The sequence below is a fragment of the Abrus precatorius genome, unplaced genomic scaffold (genome assembly GCF_003935025.1).
Source record: "Abrus precatorius isolate BTA unplaced genomic scaffold, Abrus_2018 Scaffold3, whole genome shotgun sequence".
Taxonomy (NCBI): domain Eukaryota; kingdom Viridiplantae; phylum Streptophyta; class Magnoliopsida; order Fabales; family Fabaceae; genus Abrus; species Abrus precatorius.
Window position 1 is genome coordinate 13,542,627 of NW_020874373.1, and position 10,977 is coordinate 13,553,603.

Genomic DNA, 10,977 nt, shown 5'->3' on the forward strand with positions numbered 1-10,977 from the left:
GAAGAGCGGAAAGGAGTCCATTAATGCTACGTTTACCATGGAAGTGAAATTTGTGGCATGCTTTGAGGCCACTATTCATGCTTTGTGGTTGCAGAACTTTGTCTTAAGGCTTGGTATTGTTGATAATATAGAAAAGCCGTTGAGAATGTACTGTGATAATTCCGTAGCCGTCTTCTTCTCTAAGAATGATAAGTATTCAAAGGGATCAAAGCATATGGACTTAAAATACTTATTAGTGAAAGAAGAAGTGCGGAAACAGAAAGTGTCTATTGAGCATATTGGTACTGATTTAATGATAGCGGATCCGCTAACTAAGGGATTGCCCCCTAAAACGTTTTCTGGCCATGTTGGTAGAATAGGCATTATAGACAAGTCCTTGTTAGCATGATTGTGTGATTCACATATATGTGTATATATTGTTTTGCTCATATTATTGTAGACATTTTAGGAATTCAGTAAAAGTATTGTTTCTGCTTGTTTACTTGTTATCTGAATTGTGTTAATGCACATGTATGGTTTGAGTTTGATAACAGGTTGAGTGTTTAAAACACATCAGAGTTACAGTCTGTAGTATGACTGATTAAAGCTGTTTTGATTTGAGTTGGTTCTGTGATACATGGAAGGAATCATGTCGTCAAATGACTTGTGACCGCCATGATCCGATTAACTTAAATCATTAAAAGATGATGACTTGATATTATCAATGATATGCGCACTTACAGTTCATTGAATCTTCAAGTCGTCACATAGGCCAAGTGGGAGATTGTTAGATTATTTTAATAATCTTGTTATAGTGGCCTATGTAACTTATAGCGTGACTCTAATTAATGATTTAATGTGATGGTGGTTAAATATAAAATATAAAGTCATTGAGGGTATAATTGTAAATACAATTATAAGGAAACCCTCCCCTCTCCCTTCATATAAATTAAAGAGCGGTTACCAAATGAAGGTTACGACATTTCCTATTTTTTACTTTCACGGTTTCTGAGTGAGCTCACGGTAAACGCATAAATGAACTTTCTCTCAACTATCCGAGAGGAGCTGAAAGAAGAAGGAAGAGTTGGGGAAAATATCAAGGAATCAACAATATTAAAGAGAGAGGTAATATCAAGGAACAATAGATTCAGGTTAGTGCTCTCTGAACCCTTAATTGTATGAGAACCATATATTGTATTGTGAGAGTAACGTAATTCAAGATCTCAAAGGGAAAGGTAATTTCATAATAGTCATTACTTAATAAAAATTACATAATGGATTAAAGAAAATCCTAATAGGTTATTATGTTGGAAAAATAAAGACAATTTTTATTAAATTTATTTAGTAGGTTCAAAACTAATTTTAGTGAGTTCTTTTTAATAAAAATATAATTTTTTTTCTTTTTAACGTGACGATCTTACATTTTTTAATGAGATAAACTTCTTTATAAGATCTTACATACGATAAAAAGTTATCTAGTAAAATAAAACAAACTCATTTTATAAGTTAAAATTAATTTTTATTTTTTTATTTTTTTAAGTTTATATTATTTAATTTATTTAAAACAATGATAATTATTTTAAAAAAATTATTAATTTTTTATTTTAATTTTTTCGTCTATAAACTTATCTAGAAACTTACCCAAACTAGTGTTACTAACCTAAGAGGAGGCTAGTGAATACACCTTTAATATTTGAAGTGTGACCCTTCTATCATTTAGAATATCACATGCAACTGACGCATTTCTTTCTATTGTTAATGTCATATAAAATAGATTTGGACTTCCGGCAACTAGTGAACCGGCTGCCAAAGGGAGCAAGTCTCACGATTCTCTCAGATTCATGCCATAGTGATGGCCTCGTTGACAAAGAGAAGGAACAGATTGGACCATCCTCAATGGTTAACAAAAATGGCGCACTGAAACTCAGCTATACCCCAAAAACAATCCCTTTTGAGTCCATATTGCAACACCTCTCATCATTAACAAAAATAAACACCACAGACATTGGAACCCATATGTTAGAATTCTTTGGCTCAGAAGCCAGTTTGAGGTTTCGGTTACCTTTATTTGATCATGATTTTTTGGAACCATTGAGGCCTGATGAGGGGATTCTGTTGAGTGGTTGCCAAGCTGATGAAACCTCTGCAGACATGAACCCAAATGTGCGTGGTGGAAAGGCCTATGAAACATTCAGCAATGCCATTCAGATGGTGTTAAAGGAGAATCTGTGTCAGCTAAGCAACAAAGAGGTTGTTATGATGGCGAGGAAGATCCTACAAACACGAAGGTTTTGAACAACATCCTTGCCTCTATTGCAGTGACGAGAATGCTAATGCTACCTTCTTGTGGCAACATCAGAACACAGATTTATGAGTGTCGACATTAACAAATCTGAATCAAGAATATCTTCTTGTGTGATGTGTCAGTGTCACTACTTTACTGTACTGTTGCATGAATTTTATATGAAATAAATGGAATAAAGGTATTAATTCTTGAACCAAATCGGTATGTTCACAAATGAGATCTAAACTATACCAGAGGTGCTGAGATCATAGTTAAAGCAAGAATAGCATAGATAAATAGAATTTTGATAAAAAAAAAGCTATATAAAACTGATATAAAATTTTAAATTGGTAAGGAAATTAATAATGATTAGGAGAGCTTTATTTTTTCTATAAATACAAAGAGAAATTTACAGGGAGAATTTTCAAGTTCAGTGAGTTATTCTCATGTTCAGTGAGTTCCTCTCAAGTACAAAATATTATTTTTGATTTTATTCATAAAAAAATAACCATCAAAATATTTTTAGCCTTAGCTTTTATTTACAAGTACAAAAATTTTATTAATTAAGTACTAGAGATGCTTAGCTCATATCTATAAGTATTAAACACTAAGTAATAATTCTCACAAATTATCCCAAAACAGTCTCTTCTAAACCTAACATTTTCTTATGCAATAGGAAGGAAAGTATGCTTTCAAGTAATAGCTCTCTGTCATTATGCAAAAAAAAAGCAATTTCATGTTAAGAATGGGTTCAAAACAGTAAAAAATGAATGAGAAACATATTGTTTTAGCTGTAAGTGCTTGTTATGTCTTCAATTTAATCACCTCTATAACTTTTAGGGGATCCAATTCATGATTAGAAAAAATAATTTCATTTTTATGTTTGTAAATACACTACAATGTCAAGTTCCAAATAATTAACCAAAGTGACAACTTTCCATTGTTTCCTACCCGATAGCAACTCAGAAAAATCAATGACATTATATACTAAGGAAGAATAAGAGCATAGTAAACAGTTCAACTAAGCTGAAATATCCTCCCAAATGGACTTTACAAAACTACAATTTATGAATAAATAGACAATATTCTCTATCTTCTTTTTACAAAAAATACATTTATTGTTTTTAAAAATATGATTTAGTCTCCTTCTATAATAAGATTAGCTTTAGAGAAAAGAGAATCACGCTTCACCTGTACTTTATGTGGAATCCAACTGCACCTAAACCTAGTTCAAAATTTAAATGCTTAAAAAAATTATATTTTTAACCTTAGCTTAATTATAAAAAATATTTTTTTTAAATACATTAATTGCTAAGTTCTTTTATATCTCTATTTATTACAAAATTTATATCCTATCCTTTGTCCAATATAAATGGATAATATTTATTTATTAATATATAATAGTTTTTCTAACATTTACAACATTTTATATAATATAAAATTGTATTTTTATTAAAAATTATAATATTTAATGATATTAAATGCATTTAACTGCATTGAGTTTTATACTTTCAAGTAAACAATTTTTATTTATAATTTCTTATTTATGTAATTATGTACATGTTAAAAATAGTGAATAAATAATATATTAATTTAACTATTTAATATTATTAATATTTTTAAAATAAAATATAAATTTATGATATACAAGTACGTTTTATTAATTTTAATGAATAGAATAATTATTTTTTCATAAATAAGATTACAAAAAAAAAAACAACTTTTTTAATGTTGAATTGATTGTTTGCTAGTGGCAATTATTGTCCTTGGAACATTTTGTTTTGATATCGTTGTTTGTCGCTACATACTTCCACTGTTAATACTTTCTTTTTTAATTCTTATCTTTATCATAACACTCTTTATGCCATTCAAATATTCTTCTATCACATTAATTCAATCATATTTTTTTTTTATTTCTCTTGTAAAAGCAGGGCCTCTTTTTCGACTTGATGTTTTTATTTTAGATTTTGCGATAAAAATAAATTTTTAATCCATTCAATATTTGTTTATTTCATTTTGAAATTCATGTTGAATTTTGTCGACCAATATCTCTAAAGGATGAGTAAACTCAAGACGTGATCCGTGTAATCTCTTGAATAATAGCAAAGTATACGAGTCTATAGTTCGAGATAAAAGTGGTTTTATTTTTTAAATGTAGATATATATATCTTAGTCATCATGTGAAAATATGGATATAGTTAGTCCAAAGTCATAAAATTATTTCATAAATTATTTTGAAATCTGTAACTATACTTCTTTTCAAGAGTCAAAGGAATCATGTGGAGTATTTGGTTTTAGGCATTTTACAAGAGAGTTTGAAATTACACTAAAAGAGATAGAATTATAAATTCCTCTCATAATGTGGGTTGTATCCTTGTTACATGAATTACTTTTTTCTTTCATTATTTGTTATTTTCTTCTATTAATCTCTTGTTTTCGCTGCAAATCACTCCATTGAAGCTTCTTCGTGGATATCCTAACCCTTTGTGGTAAAAGATTCCTGTAGTATTCTTTCGGTGCTGATTTCTTTCGAAACGGTGATGTCTATATATGTATCTCATGCCAGGCTTTCAGGTGAGCAAGAGCAACCGCTGGCTGGCCTAAACGGTGATGTTTATATATCATGCGGTCCCAACCATTGCTGCCAAAATTGTTAGGTAAATTATGCACTCTGTCCAAATCAGACTAATGCTCCAAAAACAGGCTTTATTTTTATGCTGAGGTAGTACCAATGGTCCAAGATCCCTCTGCCTATAAAGCGCACAGTGACTCCGCACCTTTCAAGCCACACCAAACATTGCACAGCATCCATTATTTTACTGCAAGTGGGATCAACAAGGTTCGCTCACAGTTAGGTTCAGGTTTAAATTTTGAATTACTTCTTTTAGTTTTCATTACATATTTTGCTAAAATTTGGTGCAACTGCATGCAGTTTCAAATGGACAAAACTTTGAAGCTACTGATTTTATGTCTTGCATGGACTTGGTAATTCTCTGCACTGAGATGTGCCGCAAGAACCAATCCTCCAGGAGCAACAAATCAGGACCGGGCCATTAAATTTACTACTGAAGGTGCCACTTCACAAAGCTACAAACCGTTCATTGAAGCGCTTCGAGAGAGACTAAGAGGTGGGCTGATACACGACATACCTGTGCTTCGAGATCCAACAACAGTGGAAGAAAGAAATCTATATATTACAGTCGAACTCTCAAACTCGGAGAGGGAATCTATTGAAGTAGGTATCGATGTGACCAATGCATATGTGGTAGCATACCGAGCAGGAACTCAGTCCTATTTCCTCCGTGATGCCCCATCATCTGCATCTGACTACCTTTTCACTGGCACGGACCAGCACTCACTTCCTTTTTATGGTACTTACGGTGATCTAGAGAGATGGGCTCATCAGTCTAGACAGCAAATACCCCTAGGGTTACAGGCCTTGACACATGCGATATCGTTTCTTCGAAGTGGGGGCGATGACAATGAAGAAAAAGCTCGTACCCTGATCGTGATAATCCAAATGGTTGCAGAAGCAGCTCGATACAGGTACATATCAAACCGGGTTGGTGTCAGTATCCGAACTGGTACGGCGTTTCAACCAGATCCTGCCATGTTAAGTTTGGAGAACAATTGGGATAATCTGTCACGAGGTGTTCAAGAATCCGTGCAAGATACTTTTCCAAATGCGGTCACCTTAAGACGCGTTAATAACCAACCTGTTATTGTAGATTCCTTGACACACCAATCAGTTGCAGTTCTAGCATTGATGCTTTTTGTCTGCAATCCGCCAAATGCAAACCAATCACCTCTATTAATAAGATCAATTGTCGAAAAATCAAAGATTTGCAGCTCTCGTTATGAACCAACCGTGCGCATTGGTGGTCGAGATGGGATGTGCGTGGATGTCTATGACGACGGCTATCACAATGGCAATCGTATCATACTGTTTAAATGCAAAGACCGGCTTGAAGAGAACCAGCTGTGGACCTTGAAAAGTGACAAGACGATAAGGTCCAACGGGAAGTGTTTAACCACAGAAGGTTATGCTCCAGGGAATTATGTCATGATATATGATTGTACCTCGGCAGTACCAGAGGCCACTTATTGGGAAATATGGGACAATGGAACCATCATCAATCCAAAGTCTGCCTTGGTCTTGAGTGCTGAATCTAGTAGCATGGGAGGGACACTCACCGTGCAAACGAACGAATATCTAATGCGACAGGGCTGGCGTACAGGGAATAACACAAGCCCTTTCGTAACTTCAATCAGTGGGTATTCAGATCTCTGCATGCAAGCTCAGGGAAGTAATGTGTGGCTGGCTGACTGTGATAACAATAAGAAGGAGCAGCAATGGGCACTTTACACAGATGGGTCTATACGTTCAGTGCAAAATACAAACAACTGTTTAACTTCTAAAGACCACAAACAAGGATCTCCCATTCTCCTGATGGCTTGCAGCAATGGATGGGCTAGTCAAAGATGGTTGTTTAAAAATGACGGTAGCATTTATAATTTACATGACGACATGGTGATGGATGTGAAACGCTCTGATCCAAGTCTTAAAGAGATAATACTTCATCCGTATCATGGTAAACCTAACCAAATATGGCTTACTTTGTTTTAATGGCTTCATGTCTGAGGAGGCAAATGCTATCTGCCTCTGTAATGTTTAAATAAGTGACGGAATCTATCGATTCCAGAAACAGTCATGAGCTTCATGCTGCCTTGTAATCTTTCTAATGTGCTTAAATAATAAATTTATGTTTTAGCAAGACCCTACGCCATCAAGTGATCAATAAAGAGAAACCAGATTGCTTCAAGTCAAAATATATTTTAGAACCTAACTGGATAAAATCAAAACAATTGGAAAGCTAAATCATAATTAGAGCCCGGGGATTTAGTTCCAAACTTGTAGACTTGCACTTTTCTTACAGTTCCAGAATAGTCCTGTGAAGCAAATTAATTGCTCTTCATTGTTTGTGAGTAATAATATCATAAATTGGTGTTTGTTGTTTGTGAGTAATAATGATCATAGTAACTTATTTTTAAATATTATTTTAATTATTCATTATGTTATTATTATCATAAAATTATAACTTAAAGAGAAACAAGTTTTAAATTTATTTCTTGATTATATGAAAATTTAATGGGATGTGTATTTAATCTAATTATATGAATTTATTTTAAAAAGTGTGAAATAAGTGATTGTTTTGATTTTATTTAATGATATCTAATTGTGACTTGTGAGATATATGTGTTGAAACTTTTATTATTAAAAATAAATGTAATTTATGTACGAAAGAGTGACTCTTTGTTATATAAATATTTTTGAGAGGAGTTATGTTAGAACCTTGTGATCGTTAGCAAAAATAATGGCTTAAGTTCACTTAGTTAAACTCTAGGAGAAAGGGCTACCTATTTAATGGAAGAGCCTGTCAAGGTAGAGTTGTCTCGGTCAAGATTAATTACAACATAATGTATGTTAACCGAGAGCTACCCATTAAATGGAGCTACCCTTAAGGGAGATGACACTCTTAGGAGGAGAGGATTATCAAGAAGGTAAAATTACCGTAGACTTTGGTTATCTTATGAGTGACTCTTATAATAATATTATATTGATGTCTACTTTGATATTTTTAAGTAACTTATCTATGCATCGGTCGTGATTATTTAAGAGTGATGACAATTATAATGCCTCAAATACTAAGGGTGGCATGAATTGGATTTTCAAAAATTCAATCTAAATCTATTTAAAATTCAATTATATGAATTGGATTATAAACCAATCTATTTTAATTTTTTTTAAAAATTGGTTTAAAATCAGATTTAAATCTGATAAAAATATACTATAAATATTTTTATATTATTATTAAATTGTTATATTAAAAAAGTTTAAATTTTATAATAACAAATATAACATTATATTTGCATATATATATATATATATATATATATATATATATATTAAGCATTAACATTTTATTAAAAAAATATTTTCTTAACAATATAAATTTATAAAATTTTGAGCATGACCAGTGTCAGGCCTAAGTTGGATGCATACCTATTTTCTTTTAGAACTGATGATATATTCATGTAACTGCGGCATCTCTGTGCTTTGAATGTGATGTTGTATGTTGGTTGTGGTGTGAAATGGCTTAAAAATTATGTATGTATAAGCCGTGTGGTTGACGTGTAATGGTTTGATGCATGTTGTGTGTGCGTTAGAGCGTTTTAGTTGATGTTGAGTTGCAGGATATCTCGCTGTAGTAATATATCTCTCGTTGTAACAAGAACGAGTTGTCTAGAATAAGACATTTTGTAGTCTTTTAGCTGTAGCGAGAGATCCTCGTTGTAGTTAAGAGGTTTTTGCTGCAGCGAGAATAGCAAAAATGACAGATAGAAAAGGGTTCTACTGCCTGGTATATCTCGTTGTAGTAAGAATATCGCGAACTAAAGGGTATTTAAGGAGATTTTGAGCTAAAAACCTTCATTTTTCACCAAACCATTATTTTCTCTCACTTCCCCTCCGTTCTCTCACTCTCTTCACTAAAAAAAAACCCTCTCAAGGCAAAGCTTCTCCTAGATCTAAGTGAGAACCTCTACATAGTTTTTATGAATTTTATTTTACAAGACAAGACTTGCAACTAATTAAGATGAATTTTTATCACCGACCATGTTGATCAACTGAGGAAGAGTTATTTCAGTTTTTTACTGAATTTTATTGATAAAAGTTATATATTATTTTTAACACGATTACATTACATTATTTATTAATATAAGGGAACAAATTTATTTCTGGGAGCTCAGTTGCAAGCCCGGTTGGGAAATGAGAGGATGTTTTTTTGAAATAGGAATACATTAAAAGAAGCGAAAAAAATGCACATTTACCCAGTAAAATTTGAGTTTTTGCATATATGAATTTAAATCCATTTTAACTGTTATTTCAGTATATTTGTTTTTTTCGAAGTATCAATTGACATATTATGGTGTTAAATCTGCTTAATGACAAATTTGGAGTTATATTGATTGAATTTATTGACAATTTTAAAATCAGGTTAATGACATTGATTTTAAAAGTGAGAGTTGTTTTCTAAATAAAATAAAATCATATTGATTTTATTTTATTTACAAGTTAGAATGTTTAATTTCAATGTATTAAACTTTAAACTTTTTTTATATAAATTCTGTTGCGATAGAAGATAAAATTACAAAACTTTTAATTTTGTTGGAAGTGTATTTTAGCCATCAACAGTGGCATCTCAGAGTGGGCGGTTGCTTGTGTTGTGGCTGCCAGTGTTTATGTGTCTCTGCTGTCGGTGTATTTTAGCCCACAAAGAACATAGTTTTGAGATCCATTTCCAAGTAAGAGAAGTATTCTCAAGCTTTAGTGTTATTTCTATATGTAGTGATCTTAGGAGAATCGAAACAACTACTTTTAGTAATAATCTATAAAATTTTCATGAAACTATATAATAAAAAGTGGATTTTTGGCATAAAGAAGGGTTTTGGGTTTATTTGAAATTACTTAGAATTGAATTCTTAGTAACAGTCATGAGCTAGACCAAGATTAGGAAGTGTTGTAAATAAGTTACTTGAGGTAAATACATGTTGTGTGATATAAGGTAGAGAATACTGGACTTTTGGTTAGAAGACTTTATTGAAACCGAGGGAATATAACCTCCGTAAAAACTTATATGTGTATATTTATGAATTACGAGATTGGGTTAAGTTCGAGGGTGTCCAACCTTCATCATATTATGTTAAATTGTATGATAATGTGTTACTGTGTATGATTATGTGCTGAAATGATAGAATATGGTGATTGTATGAATTTGATGAAATCTAGTTGGTATTGGGAAGAATAATCGTATTTATTATAGATATGTGTATCAAAACCAGTTGGGATGTGTGAATTATTGAATATGTTTTAATAAATCATGTGATGGTGAATAGGGATGAATGTGTATAACTTTTGGAAAATTGTGTGATATAAAAGGTGATGAATATGTGTGGAGGAAAGAAATAGGGATATTAGTACGTGTGTTACAAATACATCAATTGATGCGATTATGATATATGTATTGTAATACATCGACGGGTGAGATTATAACCAATATGTTGTAATACATCGATTAATGTGTTTGCAACATATGTATTAGAACAATATAAAGTGATGTGCCACGGTTGAGACATGGTATGGATAGTTTAGAGATACACTGGGAGTATAGAATTTGGAGTTGATTGTGAAAATCTGGGGAAAATGAGAGTGGTAAATGCAATTCAATGATGTGTACACGATGTAAAAGTGGGAAGCTGTTATAGGCCTCACACTTATTTCTTGATCGAACTCCTAACTATACTTTTGCTTGGAAGGCTGTGAACACACGCGTTATATCCGTGTGTAGTTTAGCTGACCATCGACTATTTATGCTGTGTAAGCCCTTTGTAACTAGAGAGAATACATTGGTAGCGATTTAGGGGCCCGAGAGTACCTATAGTACCATTGAATGATGGAATATTCAAATTTGAAATGAATAAAGTGACACAGCGTTATGGATTGAATAATGATAGCTGGTCAAGTGTGAATTGATGTGTTTTCTTGTTTTATCATTGTATGTTTGATTGAGAAGTTAAGTATTTGATGGAATCGATGTAAATAGATTAATCTTCAAATGACAAAAGATGTCTTGTCACATATGTGAACTAGATGA

The 10,977-nt window shown here is 32.2% G+C and overlaps 2 pseudogenes; both read left to right on the forward strand.

Annotated features, from left to right (window-relative positions):
* Positions 1–1,737: 1,737 nt before the first annotated feature.
* On the forward strand, positions 1,738–2,353 carry LOC113862210 (annotated as a pseudogene).
* Positions 2,354–5,201: 2,848 nt separating this feature from the next.
* LOC113863355 lies at positions 5,202–6,890 on the forward strand (annotated as a pseudogene).
* The last annotated feature ends 4,087 nt before the right edge of the window (positions 6,891–10,977 follow it).